This window comes from Phyllostomus hastatus, unplaced genomic scaffold (assembly GCF_019186645.2).
Source record: "Phyllostomus hastatus isolate PE091 unplaced genomic scaffold, TTU_PhHast_1.1 phas_contig_30, whole genome shotgun sequence".
In the NCBI taxonomy this organism is placed as follows: domain Eukaryota; kingdom Metazoa; phylum Chordata; class Mammalia; order Chiroptera; family Phyllostomidae; genus Phyllostomus; species Phyllostomus hastatus.
In genome coordinates, this window is record NW_025333841.1 from 9,013,575 (window position 1) to 9,023,809 (window position 10,235).

Consider the following 10,235-nt stretch of genomic DNA (forward strand, 5'->3'; position numbering starts at 1 on the left):
TCACAAAATGTTTTGGTTCATTAACAGAGAAACCTGCCTGAATTTCTGGAACCTTATAGCATGGTTATATATTATGGTATTAGTTAATAGAGTCTTGAAGACTGACCTTCAGGATTTTGAGGAAGAATTCAAACCCAGTGGCAGTGATATGAGCAGACATGTCACAGTGAGGTTTGTCTCACCTACCATGGTTCAGAGGATGCATTACCTTGCTTTGATGTACAGTTGAAACAAAATCTAGGAAATGTTCAAATGGTGTGTTTATTATTGATTCTAGAATGTCCCTCCATGGTACCTCTTAAGAATACAGTTTCCTGCCCTTTCTGGTGTAGCTCAGTGGACTGAGTGTGGGCCTGCAAACCAAAGGGTCACCAGTTCATTTACAAGTCAGGGCACATGCCTGGGTTGCAGGCCAGGTCCCCAATAAGGGGGCATGTGAGAGGCAACCACACATTGATGTTTCTCTCCTGCTCTTTCTCCCTCCCTTCCCCTCTGTCTATAAAAATAAATAAAGTCTTTTTAATTTTTTTAAAAGAATGCAATTTCCTACACCCTTACAGTGGTTTAAAAGTCATTGCTACTTGTTTCTGATATGTCTTCTCTTTACTTGTTTTCATGTTCTTCTTTTGCTATTTCTGCCTGAAAGTTCAGACAGAACTTTCTGTCTGAAAGTTCCATCCTGGAGCTTCCAACCTTGCACTTTCTCCCGAGACTTAGAGTCTATAATAGGATCTTGGCCTTATGAACTTTAAAGATCAGAAAACAGTCATGATTCTGATTTTCCAGTGAAATACAGCAGTGGTTCCTGTGAGGTCTTTCCATGTTATTTGGGAAAAATAATAATTGGGTCAAATTGTTACTGTGATTCTGAATTTCCACTTTTGGTAGAGTTTGGCCAACCTGCTTGGCAGGTTATCTAAAAACTGTTGTCAGAGAAAATTCTTTCACCCTTCTGGAATTTTGTCCTTTGGTAATGAATTTAATAAATCCTAGGGATTAGCTCTTCTTCCCTAGGAGAACTCTGCAAAGTTTATCCCCTTTGGAAGGCTTTAATGGACACCTTTGCCCAGAATGACTACATGGAACCACAATTTTTGGCTGTGGGCCAAGAAAGTTATCTTAACTTGCACTTCTCACACTTGTCTTGAATTCCCTCTGTATGCTCTGGGGAAGTTGAAGAATAATGCTTCTAATAGGAGGACCTCAATAATCCAGTCCCCAACAGCTGAGGTCACCTGTCTCTTTCAGTTGTCCACAGCTAAAGTGGGTTGGAAAGAATGTTGAGTTTAGAGTCAATCCAACCAGGACTAGAGTCAAGACTTCCCAGCTGTGTGACCCAAGACAAATGACTTTACCTCTCTGAGCCTCCATTTTATCATCAGTAAAATTAAAATAATAATAATATCTTCCTGATAGGGATACTGTGAAAGTTAATGAGATAATGCATGTAAAGTGACTTAGGGTGACCAACTGTCCTGGTTTGCCTGGGAATGAAGGGTTTCTTGGGCCATGGACTCTCAGTGCTAAAACCAGGGCAGTCTCAAGCAAACCTGGATGGTTAGTCACCCCAGATGAATATGAGTAAAATGTTTCCTTTCTTTGTTGTTATCACTGAATAGCCACCATTTCCAGGTCAGAAGATTCTGTCTCCCCACAAATATCTTATCTACATCCCCTGTCTAATCTAGGCAATCTGTCCCAAGTACATGAAAGTCAGAGATTAAGACCCTCAAACTGTAAAGTGCTGTAAATGTTTAAATTATTACTATTACTCATATTGTATATATATAGTGACATTCTAATAATTTTATAGGTTCAATAGTAGGATATAGAAAGCCAATAAAAAAGATTCAACATTTATTGAGTGCCTATTCTCTGAAAAATACTATACTAAGCATTAGAGTCACAATAATATACTGGGGAAAACTGAATAATAGAAAAATGAGTAATAGAATTATAACTTCTCTTTTTTGATAAACTTTTAAAATGAGTCTGACTTTTTTTATTTTCCAGCTTTACTGAAGTATAATTGACACATAAAAATTCATTTAGAATGTACAACATGATGATTTGACATATGTATACATTGCTAAATGATTACCACAATCAAGTTAATTAATACATTCATCACCACTTGTGTGTGTGTGGCGGGGGGCAAGGGCACTTAACATCTACTCATCAATTTCAAGTATATAATACTGTGGAATTAACTATAGTCACCAAACTGTATGTTATATCCTCAGAACTTTTTCATCTTATAACTGACCAACCCTTCCCCATTCCCCCAACTCCTTAACCCTTGGTAACCACCATTATACTCTCTGATTTTGTGACCTCAGCTTTTTTAGGTTCCACATATAAGTGAGATCATACATTATCTCTCTTACTGTGTCTGGCTTATTTGCCATAGCATAATGTCCACCAAATTCATACACACTGTTGCAAATGGCAGGATTTTCTTCTTTTTATGACTGAATAATTTTTCATTCTGTGTGTGTGTATCACACCTTCCTTATCCATTTGTCTACCGATACCAGTGGATGCTTTGGTTGTTTCTATATCTTGAATATTGTGAATAATGCTGTAGTGAACATGAGGCTGCAAATAGATATCTCTTCAAGATACTGACTTCATGTCCTTTGGATGTAAATCCAGATGTGGGATTTCTGGATCATATGGTAATTATATTTTTAATTGTTAAAGGAACTTCCATAGTGTTTTCCTTAGTGACTGTACCAATTTACATTCCCACCAACAGTGTGCAAGTGTTCCCTTGTCTCCACATTGTCCCCAACACTTGTTATCTCTTGTCTTTTTAATGATGCTATTCTAACAGGTGTTAGGTGATATCTCAATGTGGTTTTAATTTACATTTCCCTGATGATTAGTGATGTTCAGTATCTTTTCATATACTTACTTGTTGGTCATTTGTACATCTTCTTTGGGAAAACATCTATCCAAGCCCTTTGCCCATTTTTTAATCTGGGTATTTGGGGGGTTTTGTTGCTGTTTTGCTGCTCAGTTGTATGAGTTTCTTAAATATCTTGATTATTAGTCTCTCATCAAATACAAATATAAATTTTTATTATGCTTTGCTTTATTGTGTTTCACAGATATTGTGATTTTTTACAGATTGATAGTTTGTGTCAATCAAGTCTATCAGCCCCATTTTCCAATAGCATTTACTCACTTTGTGTCTCTGGGTCACATTTTAGTAATTCTAGCAATATTTCAAGCTTTTTCATTAGTATTATATTTGTTACAGTGATCTGTGATCATGATCTTTGATGGTACTCTTGCAATTGTCTTGGGGTGCCACAAACCTCACTCATATAAGACAGTGAAGTTAATCTATAAATGTTGTGTATGTTCTGATTGCTCCAACTGGTCATTCCCCCATGTCTCTCCCTCCTTGGATCCCCCTATTACCTGAGACACAGTACTGAAATTAGGCAAGTTAATAACCCTAAAATTGCCCCTAAGTATTTAAGTGAAAGGAATGGTCACACATCTCTCACTTAAAATCAAAAGCTAGACATAATTAAGCCTAGTGAAGAAGATATGTCAGAAGCTGAGAGAGGCCAAATGCTAGGCCTCTTGTACCAAACAGTTAGCCAAGTTGTGAATGCAAAGGAAACATTCTTGAAGGAAGTTAAAAGTGCTACTCCAGTGAACACATGAATGATAAGAAAGCAAAACAGCCTTATTGCTAATATCAAGCGTAAAATGCTACCAAACAGCATCGCTTGCTGCAGAGAAACAGTTTGTGAAAGGAAGGGTCAATCGATGTGCTAATTTCATTGTGACCTTATTTTAAGAAATTGTCACAACCACCCCTCCCTTCAACAACCACCACTGTGATCAATCAGCAGCCATCAACACTGAGGTAAGACCCTCCACCAGCAAAACTATTATGACTTGCTTAAAGCTCAGATGATTAGCATTTTTTAGCAATAAAGTATTTTTAATTAATTTATATAAATTTTTAGACATAATGCCATTGTGCACTTAATAGACTAGAGTATAGTGTAAACATAACTTATAGGCAGTGAGAAACCCCCCAAAAATTGTCACTCTCTTTATTGTGATATTCACTTTATTGTGGTGGTCTAGAATCAGACCTGCAATATCTCCAAAGTATGCCTCTATAAGGTTTTCAAATATTTTCTACCACACTGCTGATTGCCTTTTCATTTCATTGAATGTTTCCTTTGCTCTGCAGAAGCTTTTTAGTTTGATATAGTCCCACTCATATAATTTTACTTTTCTTGGCTGTGCTTTTTTTGTTGTCAAATCCAGAAAATCATTGCCAAGGCCAAAGTCAAGGAGCTTTTTCCCTGTTTTCTTTTAAAAAAATTAAATGAAGTTTGGCACCACCTGGCTTATTTCACTTAGCATAATGCTCTCCAGTTCCATCTATGCTGTTGCAAAGGGTAGGAGCTCCTTCTTTCTTTCTGCTGTGTAGTATTCCATTGTATAAATATACCAGGTTTTTGATCCACTCACTTACTCATGGGCACTTAGGTTGCTTCCAGCACTTAGCCATTGTAAATTGTGCTGCTATGAACATTGGGGTGCATAAGTTCTTTTGAATTAGTGTTTCAGGGTTCTTAGGGCATAATCCCAGCAGTGGAATCGCCAAGTCAAAAGGCAGTTCCATTTTTACTTTTCTGAGGAAATTCCATACTGTTTTCTACAGTGGCTGCACCAGTCTGTATTCCTACCAACTGTGCACTAGGATTCCCTTTTCCCTACATCCTCTGCAATACTTGTTGTTTGTATATTTGTTTATGATGGCCATTCTGACTGGTGTGGAATGGTATCTCATTGTGGCTTTAATTTGCATCTCTCTGATAACTAGTTTATTTCATAAGTCTCTGGGCTCTCTGTAGATCCTCCTTGGAGAAATGTCTGTTCTGGTCCTTTGCCCATTTTTAATTGGATTATTTGTCTTTCTGGAGTGGAGTCATGTGAGTTCTTCATATATTTTGGAGATCAAACCCTTGTCTGATATATCATTGGCAAATATATTTTCCTATACAGTTGATTCCCTTTAGATTTTGATGATGTTTTAGTTGAAAAATAATTATTTTATTTTTATTGATGTAGGTTTTGGGAGCTATTAATTTTCCTCTGGCCATTGTTTTAAATGTGTTCCATAGATTCTGATATGTAGTGGTTTAATTACAATTATTCTTCAAAAATATATAATTTCTCATTCTTTCACCTATTAACTAAGTTGTTTAATAGAGGTTTGTTTGTTTTTTAATTTCCAGATGGAAGTTCTTTTTGTTTTTTGTTTTGGTTTCATTTTTAAATTCTAGTTTTATTCCATTTAGAACCTAGATGTTTTAAACCATAGATTTGTTTTGCTTATTTTTTAAAAACTTTAAATAAATAGAATCCTGCTATTTCCCTATTTGGAACTCCAAAGCATTTCTGTTTTCAAGGGGAAAAAAACAATATACTCCCAAGGTACCAAGCTCTTTTGAACTGGAAATGCTTCTATCATACTTACAATAATTCTACTAGCTATTGAGGTTAAGCTAGTTAGAGTGGACATACCACTATTGCAATTAGGCTTTGAGACTTGAAGCCCCAGGGTTAGAAAATTTTGAAAATGTGTTCCAATTGTGTTCTCAAAAGTAACTTTTCTGCCATTAGCAAGCTGGAAGCAAACTAACAGAAAATGATAATGTAATGCTATTTTCTCCAGATGTTATTTCAATGTATGTCACTTTCCAATTTCACAAAGAACACATTCAGAGTATTTCAAATTAAATATTCTGTCATTGCCTTCATAATATGAGCAAATCATTACCAGAAAACTAGGTTTTTGTACCATCTAGTGGTGCATCCAAATATAGCTGACACATAAATGTTTCTTAAGTTAATGATTCTTTAAGAGGCACTTTAAGGGTTCAGATTATTGTGGGTTGTTCCATATGTAGATTATAGGTGCAAGAAAATGTTAAACTCCCTCATCCTGCTATTATTATGAGTTCTGTGCCTTTATTACTCACTTTGTCAGGAGTACAATAGATTCAGGTTTACAGTCTGAAGATTCTAGATCTGCATTGACTACAAGGATAAGGGCAAATAAAAAAAAACTTACACTGTTAAAACAGAGAACATAACATGTTCATCACCTCTCTTCTACTCTCTCCTTTTTTAAAATTTCTTGGACATTGCTTAAAAGTCCCCAGAACTTTCTAAGGCTGGTTTTATTTATTTCAAATGTGGTAAAAAGCACATAATGTGAAATTTATCATCTTAACCATTTTAAGTGTACAGTTCAGTAATGGTGAGCACACTCACATTTTTATGCAGCAGATATCTACAGGATAGGGAGGAGAGGGAGATGGAGGTGGTGTTTCTTATCCTCAGAAACTCAGATTCAGTAAGTCTAGGGCAGAACTGAGGAGTATTCATTTTCATCAAGCTCCCCAGGTGACAATGAGGCATCCAGTGGGCCTTTTAGGAATCATTGATTTACATAGACCACATAGGTCTGCAGAAGTAACCATCTTCTGTGCTGGCCTGGTAAGTGATTTAAGATGTGCCTGGGCCCTGGCCTGGTAGCTCAGTTGGTTAGAGCATTGTCCTAATATGCCAAGGTTGTGGGTTCAATCCTTGGTCAGGGCACACACAAGAATCAACCAATGAATGTGTCAATAACTGGAACAAAAAATCAACATTTCTCTCTATTTCAAATCAATAAATAAAAAGTAAATAAAAACATATGCCCGAGACTGACCTAGGGCTCTAATCTGGCATCAACTTTAATTCTACCTCTGTGTGACAGTGTCAATCAACCTCACTAATCTGACCCCACAAATCTACCTTTGAAGTTTGATTTTCAACTGTTTATCAACCTGAATGTTCCACTCCAGCTGGTCTAGTCTGATTAGCATCTATTCCATAAGTCTTGAGATTTCTTTCTGTTTCTGATCTAAAAATAGTGCTATATGTTTTTCAGCTGAGTCTTCCAGGAAGCAGGCACTAAAAGTTAGGGACATGAGAAGTTTATAGGGTCTTTGTGGGTAACACCTGTGAAAGAAAAAATGAAGAGGAAGCAGAATTGAGTAGGGAAGAAACTCAGCCCATGATGCAAATCTGGCAAAGTCTCAAATGATTCAACAGGAAATCTAGAACAAATATTGCCCATTAGAGGAGTACCATGCTGAGCAGAAATGGCCAAGCCCTAGTACATTTAAAATATTCAGTCACTGGCTGGGGGCTCTCTGGGAAGATCATAGCCTAAGCAGATCCTAAGTTACTACTAATAGATGAAGGCACTCGGCTAACCACACTCTTTGCAGGTGAATGGCAAACCCATGGCCACCATGGTTCTTTCTTCTGTTCTTCAGTTGTCCAGACCCTGTCCTCTTCTTTGAACCCCAGTATGGTAACCGTCTAGAGGTCATGTCATAACTACTACATTTGTTTCAAAATACAGGCTATTAGAGCAGGAAATGACCTTAGGAATCATCTCATATTAGAGATAAAGAAATTGAGACCCAGAGTGTGTGTGTATGCATGTGTGCATCTGTGTTTGTGTGTTTGAGAGAGAGAGAGAGACTTATTCAAGATGACACAGCTAGCTAGTCAAAGCCAGGATTGTAACCCAGGTGTCCTCTCAGTTCAGGTTTGCAGTAGCACTAAATAATTGCTTTCTGCCCTGGCTGGTGTGCCTCAGTGGATTGAGTGCCAACCTGTAAACTAAAGGGTCTCTGGTTTGATTCCCAGATGGGGCACATGCCTTGGTTGTGGGCCAGGTGCCCAGTGGAGAGTGAATGAGATGCAACTGCACACTGATGTTTCTCTCCCTCTCTTTAATTAAAAAAATGCTTCTCATTTTGAAAGATTAGTGGAGAGATTACTTTTCACCTAAAAAGTAACTAACTGCTGCAAATAGACTCAACTTGCTTCCAAGCATGCATAATCACTAAAATGAAGAAAAAATAACCAAACTTCTCTTTGAGAAGATCTTTGAGGCTTAATTTAGTCTTAAATATGTAAGTAAATAGTGATTAAAATTGTAATTTTCATGAAAATGCTATAATTCATTCATTTCTATAATCATCACTAATTTATAAAAATTCAGTGACATATTATTTTAAAATCTCATGCATTAAAGGAATTGAAATGGGCCATTGCATTATTACTTCACATTTTGAAAAAACAAGTGGTTTACAAAATTATTTTTAAGTAATTATGTTAAGCCAGAGAAACAATTATGAAAAGGACAGAGGTTATTGTTTGTATGGCAGTAAAATAACTCTTATATTCTAGTTAGCATTTATTTGTGAAGGGATGATTTTATTTTCAGTGTTACACATGATACTGATTTTTAGAATGGAAATGCATAAACATAGGTCTCAATTGGATGTGCAAACATTCTTATTTGGAATCTAAAAAGATAGTCTTTGCTACCAGTAAAAGGAAATTGTCACTTCTTTTTTTCAGGACAGGAATTCTTCAAGTAAGTAAGTTTACAGCCCATGTAAAGCAATTCTCATTCTTCCAGATGGTAAAGTTCAGGAATGGGTATGTGTTGGTAGGGGTGGGGGTAGGAGGTGGGGTGTTGAGGGTGGGCAGCAGCTGGTGAATCAGAGCCTATCAAGCCACTGTCCAATTTCTCAAAACTGTAGAGAAAAATGTAAATGAGGTTTATGGTCTCTAGCTTTATTGAGCCTCAACTTTCCTGTTTCAAACCTTGATCAATCTGCTAATTCCACATGCCCCTTCAACTAGAATCTCATAAGATTATTACTAGGTGTATAGATGAAGCCATGCACATGCACAGGGGCCAATGACACTACCTTTGTGTGTGAAGGGTGGCACACATCTTGTGTGCACTTTTAAATGTAAGAGTAAAATGCCAAAATGAGTCAAGGAAATGCTTTTAAAGTTAGCCTGTTGGACATAAGGTGGGAAAGGGAAAAAAAGGTAGATGTAGAAAGCCAGAAATCTAAGACTGAGATTTTTTTTTAAATCTGAGATTTTAAGTAGGGGATGATCTAGGCAGAAATTTACCTATGTGTCAGAGCAGAGGTTTCTCAGAGACCAGAGGACCTTTCTTCCCTGTTTATCAAAAGGGAAAAATTAATTACTGCTTCCAGTTTTACTCAAAAACATCCAAACTGAGGGATTTTCAGGGAAATGTTATCATTTTATCCAGCCTACATAACATGCTGGCTCTCTCAGAATCACTTCTTTCCCCTAAGTATCATATTAAGACCTCAGTTCTGAAGGTACATGGCAACCCAAGATAAGCACACACTTGTATAAATTATGTGTCACAAGTGCTAGAATCAGCCTCCACTGTGGATTTTCCCAACTAGACCATGGCATTTGAAGGTAAATAACTTTGAGAGAAAATATACTGGGTAAATTTTTCTTTTACTAATCTAGGAAACATGTAACACACTGGAAAAACTGTTTTTGACATCGAAGAAATACTGCATTACTGTCAAAGTCATCAATTCACTCACACAAGAGCTGTGGTCTTTATTTGCATAGCAGATGGGAGAAAAATATCTAACAGTCACCCTGATGTTGATAAGTATTATGGTAGAGAAAAAAGCTCTGAAGTCAGAGACATGGCTTCAGCACTGGCCCTGGCCCTGGCTATGTGACCTTGGGAGGCTATTTACCAACTCTGAGTCTCAGTATCCATATGTATTATGTGACAATAATAATGCCAATCTCAGGGTTATTAGAAACTTTGCACAAAGTCAGGAATGTGAAATAATTTAGGATTAAGTATAGCATAATCCACAAAACTGAAGCTTTATTATTCACTCTATCAGCTGTTACACAGGAACAAGTAGGGTGTGAGTGGGGGAATATTTACAGCAGGGGCTTCCAGGGTTGTCATGTGATAAGTACCAAGCTCACAGTGGATACAAGGCTGTCTACTAGATTAGAGAGATAAATGAGTTTGGAGAAATTTGTCTTTTTATCTGGAACAATCTACAGGGAGGTTCTGCTGCTATGTCTTGGACAAGTCATGTCTTTCACCACCTGTAGTTCATCTAAGTGGGTTATCTACATGGGTGGCCCTAATGGTTCTATGCTGAAAAGAAAGTTAATTTTCCCTGATTTTACTAACAGTGAAAGAGTTGCTAAAGGAAAGGTTATGTTGTTCATGGAAGACAGGTTGCACCTGTGGAAGGCTGCAAGGTGCTCTTAAGATCCAGATGAACACCAATGGGATGTAAAGTGACAGA